Genomic DNA, 16266 nt, shown 5'->3' with positions numbered 1-16266 from the left:
CTCCTTTATTGCAATTTTAGATTGGCTTCTATTACGTTTGCAATCAGCTAGGATTTCTTACAACATAAAAAAAATCTGATTTATTTTCCTTGCAGCAATGACAGCAAAGGTATGTTTGTGTCACGTACCTGGTGGAGATCGAGCAGTAGAGGGGGCTTCTCTTGCACCTCCTTTCCAATGCCCCTGGTAGAGATGACAGGGAGTGGAGGACACAGAGGGCTGATGTAGTAGCATGAGGGCCGATGTAGTAGATGGCTCCGGCTGGGCCTTGGCAGAGACCTGATGGCTGGAGATCATTGGGCAGGTACTGCCAGGGGGTCATCAACAGCTGAGCAGAGTAGGTACCGAGACGTGAGGCAGAGACTAAGTCAGGATACAGGCCTGGTCTGGTACACAGTCAGGCAGCGAGGTACGAAACATAAGGCAGCAGCAGAGTCAACACAAGCTGAGGTCACAGGTAGACAGGCGGAGATCAAGCTGGAAACAAGCTGAAAGACCACTCAGCAAGGTTTGTATGTCATTGCCTGGTTTAAATAGGTGCACTGGGGCCAATGGGCGCACGTGTGCACGCTCGCATGCTGACTCACGCACGCTTACGCCTGTGCCATTGCTTGCCCTTTCTTGTGCACATCCTGGTATGCCCGTGCCTGTGTGCCAATGCACGCTTTTTCCCCGGGTTTCTCGTACAGTTTGTTATCTGATAACATGACTTAGGCCCATTTACACTGTCGTACTACGTTAGAATATATGCATGTGATCCCATGAGTTAAGGCAGCCCACTAATTTGAAGGAGCTGCCTAACGCAACAAACATACCAAACAAGATGTGTATTGTATTGTCTGCAATGTAGTGCATTACAGCACACAGTAGTGTTACAGTATGTTGTGGTGTCCTGTAATACATGTCTGTTGGCAAGGCGCATCGGGATGCCATCCAGAATGAATGGCAGTGCACAGTAACAACAAGAGTATCACATGTTACAATGACATGATGTTATGAAAGGGGCCTAAAACTGATCAGAAGATTACAGCAATGCAGACACTTCCTACTTAACACTTTCATTTTGGAAGAATCCTAGCATGACTGTTTTCATTATGTACACAGAAGCGGATACGACTTTGTTATGAAGTTTGCTAAAATCATTGAAATATTGACTTGGAGGCCTGTTTTATATTTCTAACAAAACTGGAATTTATTATCATTCAACTGACTGTTGGAGTAGTAGACATATTGTTTCAATCAGTGATAGCATCACAAGCTACAGAGATGTAAATATTCTGCATGGAAGCTTGGGGCTGAACTTTATCGCTGACATGGAAGCCGATGGTTGGTGTTTCTGTGCTGGCTGCTTGTCGCAATCGGCAAATAATTTTTATTCAAGGAACAAAAATGATATATTTCTGCAGAGATAAAGAAAAGACACAGATCACACTATGCTCTGGCATAAATTACAGTAACCTTGGCCACATCTGTGTCTGACTTTCTCCTGCAATTTGTATTTTCTGTATTTCTACTGCAGAGGTCAGACTTATGTCAATATCTGTATTTCATTCTGTAATCTTTTTATGTGTAGGCATAAAAATTCACTGGAGGAATGTATCATTTTTGCCTGTATGTAAATCCTCTCTAAGACCTAGCCATGAGTATCTGTTACAGTTTTGGGCACGAGTTCACATAAAAGACGTAGCAGAGTTGGAAAGCATTTAGAGAAGGGTAGTAACATTAATTAAGGTATTGGACGGTTTTCGTTATAGGGATAAGCTTCTAAATGTATTTGTTATATTCAAGATCTATTTATTGAATAGTGGAAAGCTGGTCTACAGCATAGAGTGGGGAAGGTCTTTTATAAAATTAAAATCTAACTTCACTAACTCTCTCATGATAAAATAAACACACGCCTTCCCTTTTATAAGTATCAATAATGTTAAAGGATTTTAAAAGAATAGACTCAACAGTAGGAGCAATTACGATGAGTGAATTGCAGTATTCCATATCAACCAATCAGGCTGAAATTAGGACAGTAAAAGGTTTATTTTTTATTGCTTGCTGTTGCTAGCAGACCTGTAGCCCCAGGTCAGGCCAGCCAGGTCATTGGAGCCTTTACCAGTAGTTACCAGTAGTAGTTACTGGTTAGTGGTAACTAACCAGTATTATACTAATCTAACACCCACTCCAGGCTTGGTTCAGCTGAAGAACTTGGCTTTGCCTAAACAACCAATCAAAGGCTCTATGGGCCAGATTCACAGCAGAAATACGCCGGCGTATCTACTGATACACCGGCGTATTTTCAAATTTGCCGCATCGTATCTTGATTTGGAATCCTCAAACCAAGATACGACGGCTTTTGGCATAGATCCGACAGGCGTAAAGCTCCGTACGTCTTTGGATCGTAGGTGTAATTTTCCGGCGGCCGCTGGGTGGAGTTTGCGTCGTTTTCCAGCGTTGGGTATGCAAATTAGCTGTTTACGGCGATCCACGAAGGTATGCGCGTTCGTCGCATTCTCTTACGTCGGTTTTTCCCGTTGTAAAGTTAAGAGTGCTATTTAGATGGTGTAAAATTACACCATCCATGTTAAAGTATGGCCGTCGTTCCCGCGTCAAATTTTAATTATTATTTTTTTTGCGTAAGACGTCCGGGAATACGAAAGTACGTTACGCACGTCGCCGTTCAAAAAACACGTCGGGGCGCTGTAATTTCGTGCAAAGCACGGCGGGAAATTTCCAAACGGAGCATGCGCAGAACGTTCGGAGCGGGAACGCGCCTAATTTAAATGGTACAAGCCCCATTTGAATTAGGCGGGCTTGCGCCGGACGGCTTTACGCTACGCCGCCGCAAGTTTACAGGCAAGTGCTTTGTGAATCAAGCACTTACGCTGAAAACTTGCGGCGGAGTAACGTAAACGGGATACGTTACGCCGCCGTAAATCTACATGAATCTGGCCCTATGTGATCATGACTCTGGCTGATGATAGGACTACTTACCTGACTACCCGGGTGCTGCTAGACCTGACACCCACAGTCAGTCTCTACCTAGAGCAAGTATTGGTTGTATAGAAAAACAATTTTTGGAAGATTAGTTGTGGGATTATAAAGGGTTTAAAAAAACATGACCAGTGGCTTTAAGTTGAATTTAAATTCAGCCAGGTCATTGTAACCTTTACCAATAGTTACTAGTAGCTACTGGTTAGTAGTAACTAACTTGTATTATACTAATCTAACACCCACTCCAGGCTTGGTTGAGCTGAAGGACTTGGCTTTGCCTAAACAACCAATCACAGGCTCTATGTGACCATGACTCTGTCTGATGATAGGACTACTTTCCTGACTACCCAGGTGCTGCTAAACCTGACACTCACAGCCAGTCTCTGCCTAGAGCAGGTTTTGGTTGTATAGAAAAACTATTTTTGGAAGATTAGTTATGGGGTTATAAAGGGTTTAAAAAAACATGGCCAGTGGCTTTAAGTTGAATTTAAATTCTCACAACAAAAGATTCTTATGACAGTAATCGTTTTAACTGATAATTAGTGTTAATATATACAGTACCAAAATGTTGCCTTATTTTTCTCTAGTTACATAAATTCCTATAGCCGGCATTTTCAATCACCCAATGGCCCTGAATCTGATTTTGTGAAAGTGTTTTCTGGTTCATACGGTACCCTTTGTCTGAGCTCACTCTAGCAACTTCAGCCCCGGACCATTTTGCTGGTCAATGACCGGGCCACTTTTTGCGATTCGGCACTGCGTCGCTTTAACTGACAATTGCGTGGTCTTGCCACATGGCTCCCAAACAAAATTGGCGTCCTTTTTTTCCCAAAAATAGAGCTTTCTTTTGGTGGTATTTGATCACCTCTGCGGTTTTTATTTTTTGCTCTATAAACAAAAATAAAGCCACAATTTAAAAAAAAAAAATAATATTTTTAACTTTTTGCTGTCATAAATATCCCCCAAAAATATATAAAAAAAATATTTTTTTCCTCAGTTTAGGCCGATACATATTCTTCTACATATTTTTCGTAAAAAAATTGCAATAAGCGTTTATTTATTGGTTTGCGCAAAAGTTATAGCGTCTACAAAATAGGGGATAGTTTTATGGCATTTTTATTAATATTTTTTTTTTACTAGAAATGGCAGCAATCAGCGATTTTTATCGGTACTTCGACCTTATGGCGGACACTTCGGACACTTTTGACAAATTTTTGGACCATTGGCATTTTTATAGCGATCAGTGCTATAAAAATGCATTGATTACTGTAAAAATGCCACTGGCAGGGAAGGGGCTAACACTAGGGGGCGAGGAAGGGGTTAATTATGTTCCCTAGGTGTGTTCTAACTGAAGGGGGGGTGGGACTGACTAGGGGAAATGACAAATCGCTGTTCATACATTGTATGAACAGACGACCAGTCATTTCTCCCCCTGACAGGACCGGGAGCTGTGTGTTTACACACACAGCTCCCGATTCTCGCTCTGTAACGAGCGATCGCGGGTGACCCGGCGGTGATCGCGCACGCCAGGCACGCACGTCGGCACCAGGGGCGAGCAGGGGGCGCTAATGGCTGAAATGCGGCCGAGCCGACCTGCTGTCTTATAACTGCGGCGTCTGGTCGGCTAGTGGCTAGCCTTACTCACACGATATAGTAGAACATTAGCAGAGAACAATGGAACAAACTGAGTCTCCACCCACACAGCAGCATCATTTATTCGCAGGGTTCTGTAAATGAATGAACTACAACTACCATCTGCCATTGTAGCAGATGGCTTGTAGTTCTTAATAAATTGTGAGAGCACTGATGAGCACTTTTGCAGTTCATAGATCTTTCTGCTCTTCAGTTACTGTCTTCCTGTATGGGCAGACTGCTATACTGAGAGCCTGCAGGAGCCTGGCATTGCACCCATGATCTACTGCTTTCCTGGCAGCTGTGGGAAAAAATTATAAATGCACATTGTCTTTTCTGTAGAAATATGAGCATGTCAACTTTTTCCCTAAAAGGTGAACTTAGCCTTTAAGGGTACTGACTTTCTGAATAGTACATTGTGTCATTGCAATGTTTCCAATATTTCTAGGACAGTACTAGTAATGTTTCGATTAGTTCCACATTCTGCTTCAAGTTTCTCAGAAAATTTAAAGCAAATCTGAAATATGGGGGTGTCATTGCAGACCGCAAATACAGAATAAAAATACGTTTGTATTTGTAGCACCAGGAAGCCCCAGCTGGTGTGTAATTCTGCCCATAGGACTGTTTTAACAGAATACACTGTACGCGGGTAAACCCTTGTAAATGGTTTTACTTGCGTTTACATGCACACACATATGGGTATAGTTTCTGTGTTTGGAAAAGTATGCTGATGTATCCTCAACAGTATCTTAATTCTTGTAGTAAAACCCCAGCTTGTGCTCTTTGACTCTAGCCTTGCTCATTAAAATTCTGCTGCTGTTAGCCAATTTTTACACTACTGTATCATCTGTGATTTCTTGATTCTTGTAGAAAAACTCTTGCGTGCACTCGCATTTTCTAGTACATTTCAGCTATTTATCCCAGACATGGCTGTCTTAATGCATGGGCACCCCTGGGCACTGCCCAGGGGCCCCAGGTGCACGGGGAGGCCCCATGATACTCTTGCATTACCTCATACTTGCCAACTGTCCCGGCTTTGTGACGTTTTTTACTAAGTTGCCCCAGGATGGCAGTGTCCCGGAACCTGCACTGTGCCCTCCTGAGCTTCCCTGTATTGTGTCTTTTTGCCTCCCCCTTGTACTGTGCCCTTTGTGTTGATTAGACATTTTATTGACAGTACTAATAAATATATGTTTAATTCTTTAAACTATTTACGCTTTAATTCTTCAGAGTAGATGCAAAAATTGTGGCTCCATTGTATTACTTTGCCCAGGGGCCCATGATGCTATTAAGATGGCCCTGATCCCAGATCAAAACTGCCATACTATTGGCCAATTTTACACTGCTGTGCCCTCTGCAACATTTTAATTCTTGTTGTTAAACTCCTGCCCTGTGTTAGGTGACATTTTAAGGTAAAATTGTTCTGTACCTTTGTGCTCTCATACATGTATAACAAAGTTAAAATACTTTCATCTGCAATTTCCTTGTTCTTAATGAGAACTTCATAGAAATTGATCAGTGGCAGGACAGATTTAACCATACATGGATCGGTTTTTGTTACTCAGCCAGCGGGCTAATCGAAAAAGAAAAAAAAAATAACAGATTCCACCATCTCCACAAGCAAGCAGAATGGAGGAATCCTCCCTACTGTGGTATTGTATTATGACAGTGGGGACTCATCCGCTGACAGAATACATTAGATTAGATCTGCAACCAATTTTTAAGAAAGTTGTTTGAATTTGAATTTTGAGTTACAGGTATCTATGGCCAGCTTAAAGTGATTGTAAATGTTCATTTATTTTTTAAATAACAAACATGTCATACTTACCTCCACTGTGCAGCTCGTTTTGCACAGAGTGGCCCTGTACATCCTCTTCTGGGAACCCTCGTGGCTCTTGTGGCTCCTCCCTGCATCAGATAACCCCCCTGGGAAAAGCACTATCCTGGGGGGTCACCTTGCGGGCGCACTCCCGTGTCATTTATTCGCTGTCCATAGCCACTGAATGCATGACTCAGCCCCGTCCCCCTGGCACCCGCGTCATTGGATTTGATTGACAGCAGCAGGAGCCAATGGCTACAATGCTATCAATCTATCCAAATAAGAGCCGGGACCCCGTGGAGAGAGGGACAGCGCATCCCCACTGGTAAGTAAAACAGGAAGGGGGGGGGGCTGGGGAACGGCCACTGCCAGGTGTTTTTTCACCTTAATGCATAGGTGCATAAGGTGAAAGAACACAAGGGTTTACAACCCTTTAAGTGAGAACAGGGACAGACACATTGAACCACTGGCTAGTTTCTGTGTCAAGCCACGTCTATTATTGTGAAAGATAAAGATCTAAAGATAGCTGAAAAAAAAGCATGTTTTAAATCTGAAATGAATCAGATTAGGGTGCTGCTGTTTTATGTAAGTCAAGCTATTTGCATAAAAAAAATTAAATAAATTCCACACCCTAATATGTGCTGCTAGTTTAGGCTGTCTATGAAAATTATACTGTTCTGTAACAACACATAAAGCTTCAAGAATGTTATTTAGAGGATTTGTGTATATTAAAAGTTTTTCTTGAAGCCAAAATGAAAGACCCCCTCCTGGCTATATATATATATATATATATATATATATATATATATATATATATATATATATATATATATATATATATATATATATATATATTTTTTTTTTTGTTTTGTTTTGTTTTGTTTTTTTATAAAAAAAAAACTTTATTTTGCATTGGTGTGCACATGGACACCAGTGCCCTTTTTGTATATTAGTTTAATTATTTGCCCTAAAAATGGCCAGAATGTACTCACTCCAACTCTCTCACACCCCTTGTGTTTCCTGTGAATGATTGACTTGGCTGTGGGACTACAGCACTACACAGCTGTTTTTAAATTGTGACAGTGGGGGGGCGTGTCCTGGCTATGGAGGAGTGAGGACGTGCATCTCCTGAGCTCCGTCCCACCGCCGCACAGATCATAGCCTGGAGGGAGAATCTTACCCCATCCGCAGCCCAGAATGTCACAGCGGAACCGGTCCACCTCCCAGCCGCCGAGACCGGACCGGACCAAGCAAGGGCAGCTTGATTTTTTCGCCGGGAGCAGCACACGCAGCCGCAAGGCTCCAAAGATGGCGGCGGCGACGAAGGCCGCAAAGACACCCAAGGCCTCGCTGCACACCAGGTCGCAAGCCCTGGAGGAATCCCCGGTCCCGTCGCCAGAATCGGTGAGTGACTCTCTCCCACGGGGCTCCCCAGATTCCCCCAGGCTCAGGGGAGACGATCGTGAGGCCCCCGATCCTATGGATGACCTGGAAGTCCGGCGCTATATTTTCTCCCTCCCCACTAAGGCAGACCTGGAACGGTTTGCTGACAGGGTAGAACGGGCCCTAAAAGAGGAGATAGCCCAGGTCAGGGCCGATACTGCACATCTAGGGGGGAGGCTGGAGACCCTGGAGCAAAAATTTGAAGAATCCCTGCCGGTCATCTCCATGCTCAGAGACAAATACACTACCCAAGACCACCAAATAGAAGCCCTGCTGTGCCAGATTGACGATATGGAGAACCGCAGTCGCAGGGCCAATATTAGGGTCCGCGGCCTGCCGGAAGCCACAGGAGCCAGGGACATTATCCCAACCCTGGAAGGAGTCTTTAAAGAAATCCTGGGCCTCCCGGCTACAGCCACTATTGAGATAGACCGGGCGCACAGGGCCCTGAAGCCCCCTCCCAAGATGTAAATAACCCCAGAGACATTATCTGTAAACTTCACAAATATACTCTAAAAGACCGCATCATGCAGAAAATGAGAGGGAAACCCTTCTTTGATTTTGATGGCGCCCACCTAGCTTTCTACCAAGACATTTCAAGGCGCACTCTCATGCAGCGCAGAGCATTGCGCCCCCTGCTAACAGCTCTCCAAGATGCAGGCCTGACATATCGCTGGGGGTTCCCCTTTTACCTGCAAGCCACTAAAGAAGGCAGGACTGTGACACTTCGCACCAAAGATGACCTCCCGAACTTTTTAGATTCCCTCGGCTTGGATCCGGTGGACTTCCCTGACTGGAGAGGCTGGACAGACCAACCGACGCTAAACCTGCCACAGCCCCAACCATGGCAATCATCTTCTCGCAGGAATCACAGAAGAGACCGCAACCGCCGCCCATCAGATCTCCCAATGGACCCGTCCTTTTGAAACGACAGTCGGCGTTGCTGCACAATGATACTACAATTCAAGCTGCTACCATAGGAGCAATTCCCCTAACTGTTGTGCTGAAGATCTCACCACTGCCCTGGCCCTAGGGCCATATATGCTTTAATTTTTTGATCTGTCCCCCCCTTGTTTTCTTTTACCGGTTTCTATACTGTGCCACTTTTACTAGTGGACCCCCGATCTCTCCCATGGCATCTTTAAAGGTAAGCACATACAATGTTAGGGGGCTTTGTTCCCCCCACAAACGCAGTAAACTGTGGTGGGAACTAAAGCGTTTAAAAACACAAGTGCTCTTCCTACAGGAGACACTTCACGCCCCAATCCCTTCCCAGACTACCTACCCACCTCTTTAACCAATGGTTCCTTAGCAATTCACCAACACCCAAATCTAGAGGGACAGCCATAGCAATTCACAAATCATGCCCCTTCTTGACCCTAGGGAGCGAAATAGACCCTCGGGGCAGATATGTGTTTCTTAAAGGTAGCATTGCAGGTCAGATGTACACGTTTGCAACGATCTATGCCCCAAACACAGACCAACTCACCTTTCTTGACTCAACTCTAGACCGACTGACAGACTTCAGGGAGGGCAGACTGGTCCTGGGAGGAGACTTCAACATCAGCCCAGACCCCCTTTTGGACACTTCCCACACGAAGACCACACACTCTTACGCATTTCTTAGACGCTTTCGGAAAACACTCCAATCTCACCTATTGGTAGATTGCTGGCGTACGCTAAACCCGACGGGTCGTGACTTCAGTTACTACTCCAAAGTACACGACGTATACACTCGGATAGACCACATATATGTGGACCTCAGGACACTAGACCTACTTCAGACCGCGGCCATTGGCAACATATCCATATCGGATCATGCACCGGTCACCGTTGCCTTAGATTTGCCGGCAGGCTTGAACAAAGCCTGGACATGGCGGTTAAATGACAACTTATTGGATGACCCGGTCGCGGTGAAGAAAGTGTCGGACACATTGTCACACTACTTTGCCGAAAATTCGGCGGACGGGCTGGAGGACGGTCTGGTGTGGGAAGCCCACAAAGCGGTGGTTCGGGGGGAGCTGATTTCACAGGGGGCGAGGCTCAAGCGGGAAAGGGGTGCGGACTTTCTCAGGGTACATACTGCCCTGGGAAGGGCAGAACTACAACACAAGGCGAACGGCACCCCAGAGGCCCTAAAGGAACTGACGGAACTAAGGGAGCTTTTCCTACGCCTCCTTGACCGTCAAACCCGTAAGCAATTTCGGTATGTGGCCCATAAATATTACGAACATGGACACAAATGTGGACGGATGCTGGCACGTGCAATTAAAAAACAAAATGCTACATCTCACGTCCAGAAATTGCGCTCCTCGTCGGGCGAATTGGTGGTCCACTCTTCCAAAATAGCTTCAGGATTTAGGGACTACTACACAGGTCTTTACAATTTAAACCCTGACATACCCCCCAACACACAAGACGTCAGACGACAGACGATCCGGAATTACCTTGACTCGGCTAACCTCCCCCCACTCACTGACGATCAGACTGCGACATTGGAACTCCCTATCACCGTTAATGAAATTGGGACCACAGTGGGGTCCTTGCCCAACGGGAAGAGCCCAGGTCCTGACGGGTTCACTAAACCGTACTATACGACTATACGACTTTCCTTTCCCACCTGGCATTGCCCATGTGTAAGTATTTTAATTCCCTGGCAGAGGGTAAGACTATCCCCTCTGAAGCCTTATTGGCGCACATAACGGTTATTTCGAAAGAGGGCAAGGATCCCACTGTCCCCCAGAGCTATCGCCCCATCTCCCTTCTCAATTTGGACATTAAATTGCTAGCAAAAATTTTGGCAAACAGGCTTAAACATCTTCTGCCCAACATCATACACCCTGACCAAACAGGCTTTATAGTCGGCCGAGAGGCCAGAGACAATTCCCTTAGAGCGGTCCAACTCATCCACTGGGCACGAACTTGCCCAGACCCCACGCCTTATATTGTCCTGTCAACTGACGCCGAAAAGGCCTTCGACCGCGTGGACTGGCCGTACATGTCGATCGGCCTAGGCCCGCGCACACTGACCACGATCCTGGCGTTATACTCCACACCCTGCGCCCAAGTCAAAGTTAATGGCACCTTATCCACTAGATTCCCCATCAGAAATGGCACACGGCAGGGGTGCCCATTGTCACCCCTCCTGTTTGCCTTGGTCCTGGAACCCCTACTCCGGACCATCCGAGCTAACCCAGATATCAAGGGCCTTCAGGTAGGTAACGCAGAACATAAGCTTTCTGCATACGCAGATGATGTCCTGTTTCATCTATCAAACCCGCTGATATCATTGCCCAACCTAATGAAAGAGCTAAAGCTATTTGGGACCTTGTCCAACTTCAAAATCAATTTGACAAAGTCAGAGATTCTTCCTATCAACCTCCCTGCACATGTAGCCAGTGGTCTCCGGACCTCCTTCCCCTTCACCTGGGCCACGACATCCCTGCGATACTTGGGTATACAACTGACAGATAAATTTGACACCTTGTATACTGCTAACTATACCCCATTACTGACGGCTGTTAAAAGTGACCTACAACGCTGGACGCGTACGGCTTTCACCTGGCTGGGTCGGGTTAATATTATCAAGATGACTGTACTGCCCCGCATCCTTTTTTACTTACAGATGCTTCCGATCCCCCTGCCCAAACAATTTTTCGACCGCATCTCTAGCATGATGATCGCTTTCATCTGGAACGCATGTAAATCTAGAATAGCGCTCAGAATACTACGACGTTCAAAACGCACGGGAGGCCTGGGAGTTCCCGACGTTAAACAATACTACTGAGCAATAGCTCTGCAAAGGATCCTGAACTGGCGCTTCCATACCCACACCAAGGTCTGGGTGCCTCTTGAGAAAAGCCTGGTGGGTAGGAATTTATCCTACGCGCCGTGGCTGTCACGGGAACACAGGGGGTTGTCGGACACAACTTCACCTCTGACGACCCATGTTCTAAACGTCTGGGACAAGGCCAATACCGAGTTCGGCTTGGCCCCCCCGGTGTCCCCGCTGGCCCCCCTGGGAGGTTTCCGATGGTTTCCCCCAGGAGAACAAATGTCCTTCTTTGACCCGTGGGTGGATGATGGGAACGCCAGCTGTGGGAAACTCATGAGAGACGGTAAACTTCAAAGCTACGAAACACTCCCGGTAGGCAGACAAGGCTCCCGTATGAACTTCTGGAAATATAGACAGATACACCACTTTTTCGAGATTCATGGTCACACTATCAGAGACCCCTTGACGCTCACCCCCTTTGAAAGGTTGTTCACAGAGGACGCTCCTATTACGCACATGGTATCGGAACTATACCGACTCCTCACTTCCACTGCAACACAAGTTAGACCCGCTTATGTTAGGCGATGGGAGTCTGATCTGGGAACGACCTTCACAGGGCCACAGCTTGACCACCTATACCAACTAACCCACTCGTCTTCCATTGACTCACGGACGCAGGAGACGAACTTTAAACTTCTATCCCGGTGGTACAGAGTCCCAACAGACCTGGCAAATATTTATTCCTCTACGTCGCCACTATGTTGGCGAGGCTGCGGACTTAGAGGCACACTACTCCACATTTGGTGGGACTGCCCCTTGATCAAACCCTTCTGGGAGGACATAAGGGAGCAAATTAAAATAGTGACTGGTCTGGAGATCCCCCTATCCCCGAAACACTTCCTGCTACATATTCCCACGATCCCCATTCAGCAATACAAAAAAAATGTGCTGCCTCATCTGCTTAATGCGGCAAGGCGCCTTGTGCCACTGCATTGGAAAACATCCAGGATCCCTACGAGGGAAGACTGGATCATGGGGGTGACTGTGGTTAAGGAAGCAGAGGACTGGATAGCGACCTGTCGCGACACACAAGATAGATACACTACCATATGGGCCCCCTGGTCGGAATATACCTCAGACCCCACTTTTGTCCCGTCAAGTTTGGACACTGCTCTATTAGAACTGTCAGACCCATCCCTCAAAGCCCGCAGGTTGGCAAGTGCACATAACAACCCCCTGCCCACTTGAATCCGGCTATGCCCAGCGACCAGAGAGAACCAGTGAGGACTGATCACCATGGCACCGAGCCCGGCGAGGGGTAACTTGCAGCCTTTTGGACGCTTGAAGGTAAACCTGGTATGTCCTTCTTTTACTCCCCCCTTTTCCCCCTCTCTCTTTCCATTTCATCCCCTCTCTTTTCCTCCCCCTGTTTCCCTTCTTACCCAATCCCTATTCCCTGTTTACAACTGTTGATTTACATATTCTGTTGCTGATTGCACTCTCAACCAAGGAGCCACTCAAGGAGCCAAGGGTAAAGCCGATTTTTCAGACACTGGTGACTATGGGGCCGTCCCCGAGTATTGAGGGGACACCGCTGGCCCCGAGTCTAACTCCAGGACCTCATGTGGGGTGCCCGGGGCGGGCGAGTTGTAGCAGGGTGAGGTTTGTTGGAGGCCCCATGGCCCCCCCCCTGTTCGGCTCGCGGGCTAGGGCCCCTACTGATGTGGCAACCCGCGTGGACGGACACCAGTCTCGCCTCGATAGGGCGAGGCCGTTCACGGGGACTCCGGTAGCCTTGCCCTCGGGGAACGGCTGGCGTTACGGACGGACCCTGTATTATTGACCCAGAAATTACCACCCTCCTTGGTTGACACCATGTTATGGGATGCCCGTTGGCACCCCCACGCCTTATTATAATATGTGTCTTTGTTTTGTGTGTTTAACAGACCCCTCCGGGGCCTTGAAGCCAGAGAGACCCTGCGAGGTCGCTAGTACTGCCTAACGACAATCTTCTGGTAAACTTGTGTATGTCATGTGTATTTCTTTGGTTGAAAAAAACTAATAAACTTGATTATACAAAAAAAAAAAAAAATAAAAAAAAAAAAAAAATTGTGACAGTGGAGGTGGGGTGAGGAACCTCCATCTATTGCCAAGGGTGGACACACATCAAGGGCTGTGGCTAGAGGTGCTTACACAATACGCTCCAAAAGGTGTGTGCCAGTCTAGGCACTTTTTCCACCCACACCATGAATATTATAGCTGCTTTACAAGACAAACTGGCAGAGGCCACATCACTTATAGGCCAGTGCAGGCACTCACATGATCACAAACAATTATAAACAAAATTGTAATTGATTTTAATTGTAGCACACCCCATGAGGAGCTGCATGTAACTGGGATCCCTCACCCTGCACAGCTAGGCACACAAAATTTCCACAGGCACTCCAGAGTCAGAGAACAGTCCGTGAGTTTTTTTTTTTTTTTTTTTTTTTATTGAGGGATAATAACTTTGATAGGGATGAGAGATTATGGGATGCCCACTTGACTTCAGAACAAACTTCAAGGACATCTCTTCCTATATACAGTCTCTATATACAGCTCCTCTTCTTCCTCAAGCACTCTCTTGCTTACAGAATAGCCCATTACAGGCAGGAACCCAAAGCCCCTTGGTTGTGTAGCAAAATTTCAGTGTCTAGCTTGTATCTCTCCTGTGGCTACTGATCCAAGCAGAACCTCTTTAGACACTGCCAACCCACCTGGCTGCAGCTGCCCCTTTACTAACTAACTAACTTCTCCACACAATCCTCCAGACTGACAGACTTGCCTACTTGGCTGACTCTCGGGAGATCTTTCAGATGTGCTGACCTGCTCCCACTGTCCTCTCTCCTTGCTCCCATGCCTCCAGGAAGGGATTTATTTGTGTGTTTTAGGGGGAATCTTCCAGAACCTGAGCCCCAGGCCCAAGGTAACCCCCCAGACTAGGGGGCACCCTCAAGGGCCACCAACAGCCTCCTCAACATTCCATCTCCATCTTCCACCCAACTGCCCCTGTTGGCATGGCTCATGTCTATTTATGAGGTAATCTCTGCCCCCTGCTGACCCAAAACTGGAGATTGGCTGAGGCCTCATAAATATGCATGGCAGCTCCTCTTTACTCCCACCCTCCAGCTCTGGAAGTTTCTACAAACTTCCAGACCAGGGGAAGTGTCAAAGAGAGCTGTCAGATGATTCATCCAGCCCCGAGTCACTGAACCCTGACCCAGATTCACAGCACAGGCTTAGCCCTGAGCTAAAAGTAAATTTCCCTACTCTAACAACCTACCTACATTTAGCACGCTAGAGGGTGCTACATAATAATACTTGATTGCCTTATATATACATGAAAGAACAAAATACAACTCTGTTGTCATTATTCAATACTAATAATAGTTTTCCTGCATAGTAGGCACCATAGGCAGACAGGTAATTACCTTTGCTGCATAGAGTGAGTGAGTGAGTGAGTGAGTGAGTGAGAAACTTATATAGCGCAAACTTAATCGCCTCAAGGCGCTGGCATCCAGAGTTGTACAGGTCTTTAGAAGAGGTGGGTCTTCAGTTTTTTCCTAAAAACCCGATGGTTTTCTTCCAAGCAGATGGTCGTGGGTAGAGCATTCCAGAGCCATGGTCCTTGGACCGAGAATCTACATTCTCCCTTAGATTTGTAGTGAGATTTCGGTATTTGGAGAAGGTTTTGGTTGGTTGATCGGAGCACGCGCTTGGTGACGTAGGGTTTTATTTTCTCGCTTAAATATTATGAAGCTTTACCTTGTGTACATTTGTGGGTGAGGCATACCACAGTCTTCTACAAGACTAATATGCAAGTTTCAACTTACTGTCTTACAGGGCTATCTACTGTACATGGACAGTACCTGGAACTGATGATTCTGGGGAGTGTCATGATTTCTCTCATTTCTGGAAATACGGACCTCTGATGATGGAAAGATTATAGAGTACAGACTACCTGTGATGTTACTAAACAGCGAAACTGTTACTTCACCTAGTATGGGTAAAGTACTTTAAAGGTTGGATTCAATGCCCTTCTGACCAGATTTATTTTAGTGAGGAAGGCACAACATACTCCAGGTCATTACAGGGTTAATACTTTTTTTAAGGAACAATACATTTTTCATACACTGGGCATAGGGGAGCACTCAGGGGTGTAAACTGAGCTTCCCTTTTTTGGTGCTATACTTGAGGCTTACAATAGACCAGGAAGTTGTTAAAAAGTTATGGCTTTAGAAACTTGAAGAAAACCACTCAGTGTAAACCTTTTCCCTTGTTCTGAAATCTAACTTGTTGTATTCTTTTCTGGGCTAACAAGCCCCTTAAGGTTGAATTTTAGCACTTTTGGATATTTCTTAAAATATCATTTTAAATGTATTATTTTATTGAGAAGGATGAATTGTTTTATTTTATAGTCTAAATTCAAAGTGGTGAAATATGAATAGCAAAAGCCTTCAACTAAACTAAATATAACAAAAACACTAATGTAAACAGATGGTTAGTGAACGAAACATATTCTAACATGCCTTTGCTAGAGTTAAACTGCTGTAAAAAGAGTGACAAAAGTGGTAGT

Source organism: Rana temporaria, chromosome 4, assembly GCF_905171775.1.
Source record: "Rana temporaria chromosome 4, aRanTem1.1, whole genome shotgun sequence".
Classification (NCBI taxonomy): Eukaryota; Metazoa; Chordata; class Amphibia; order Anura; family Ranidae; genus Rana; species Rana temporaria.
Note: the sequence above shows the minus strand (reverse complement) of the source record.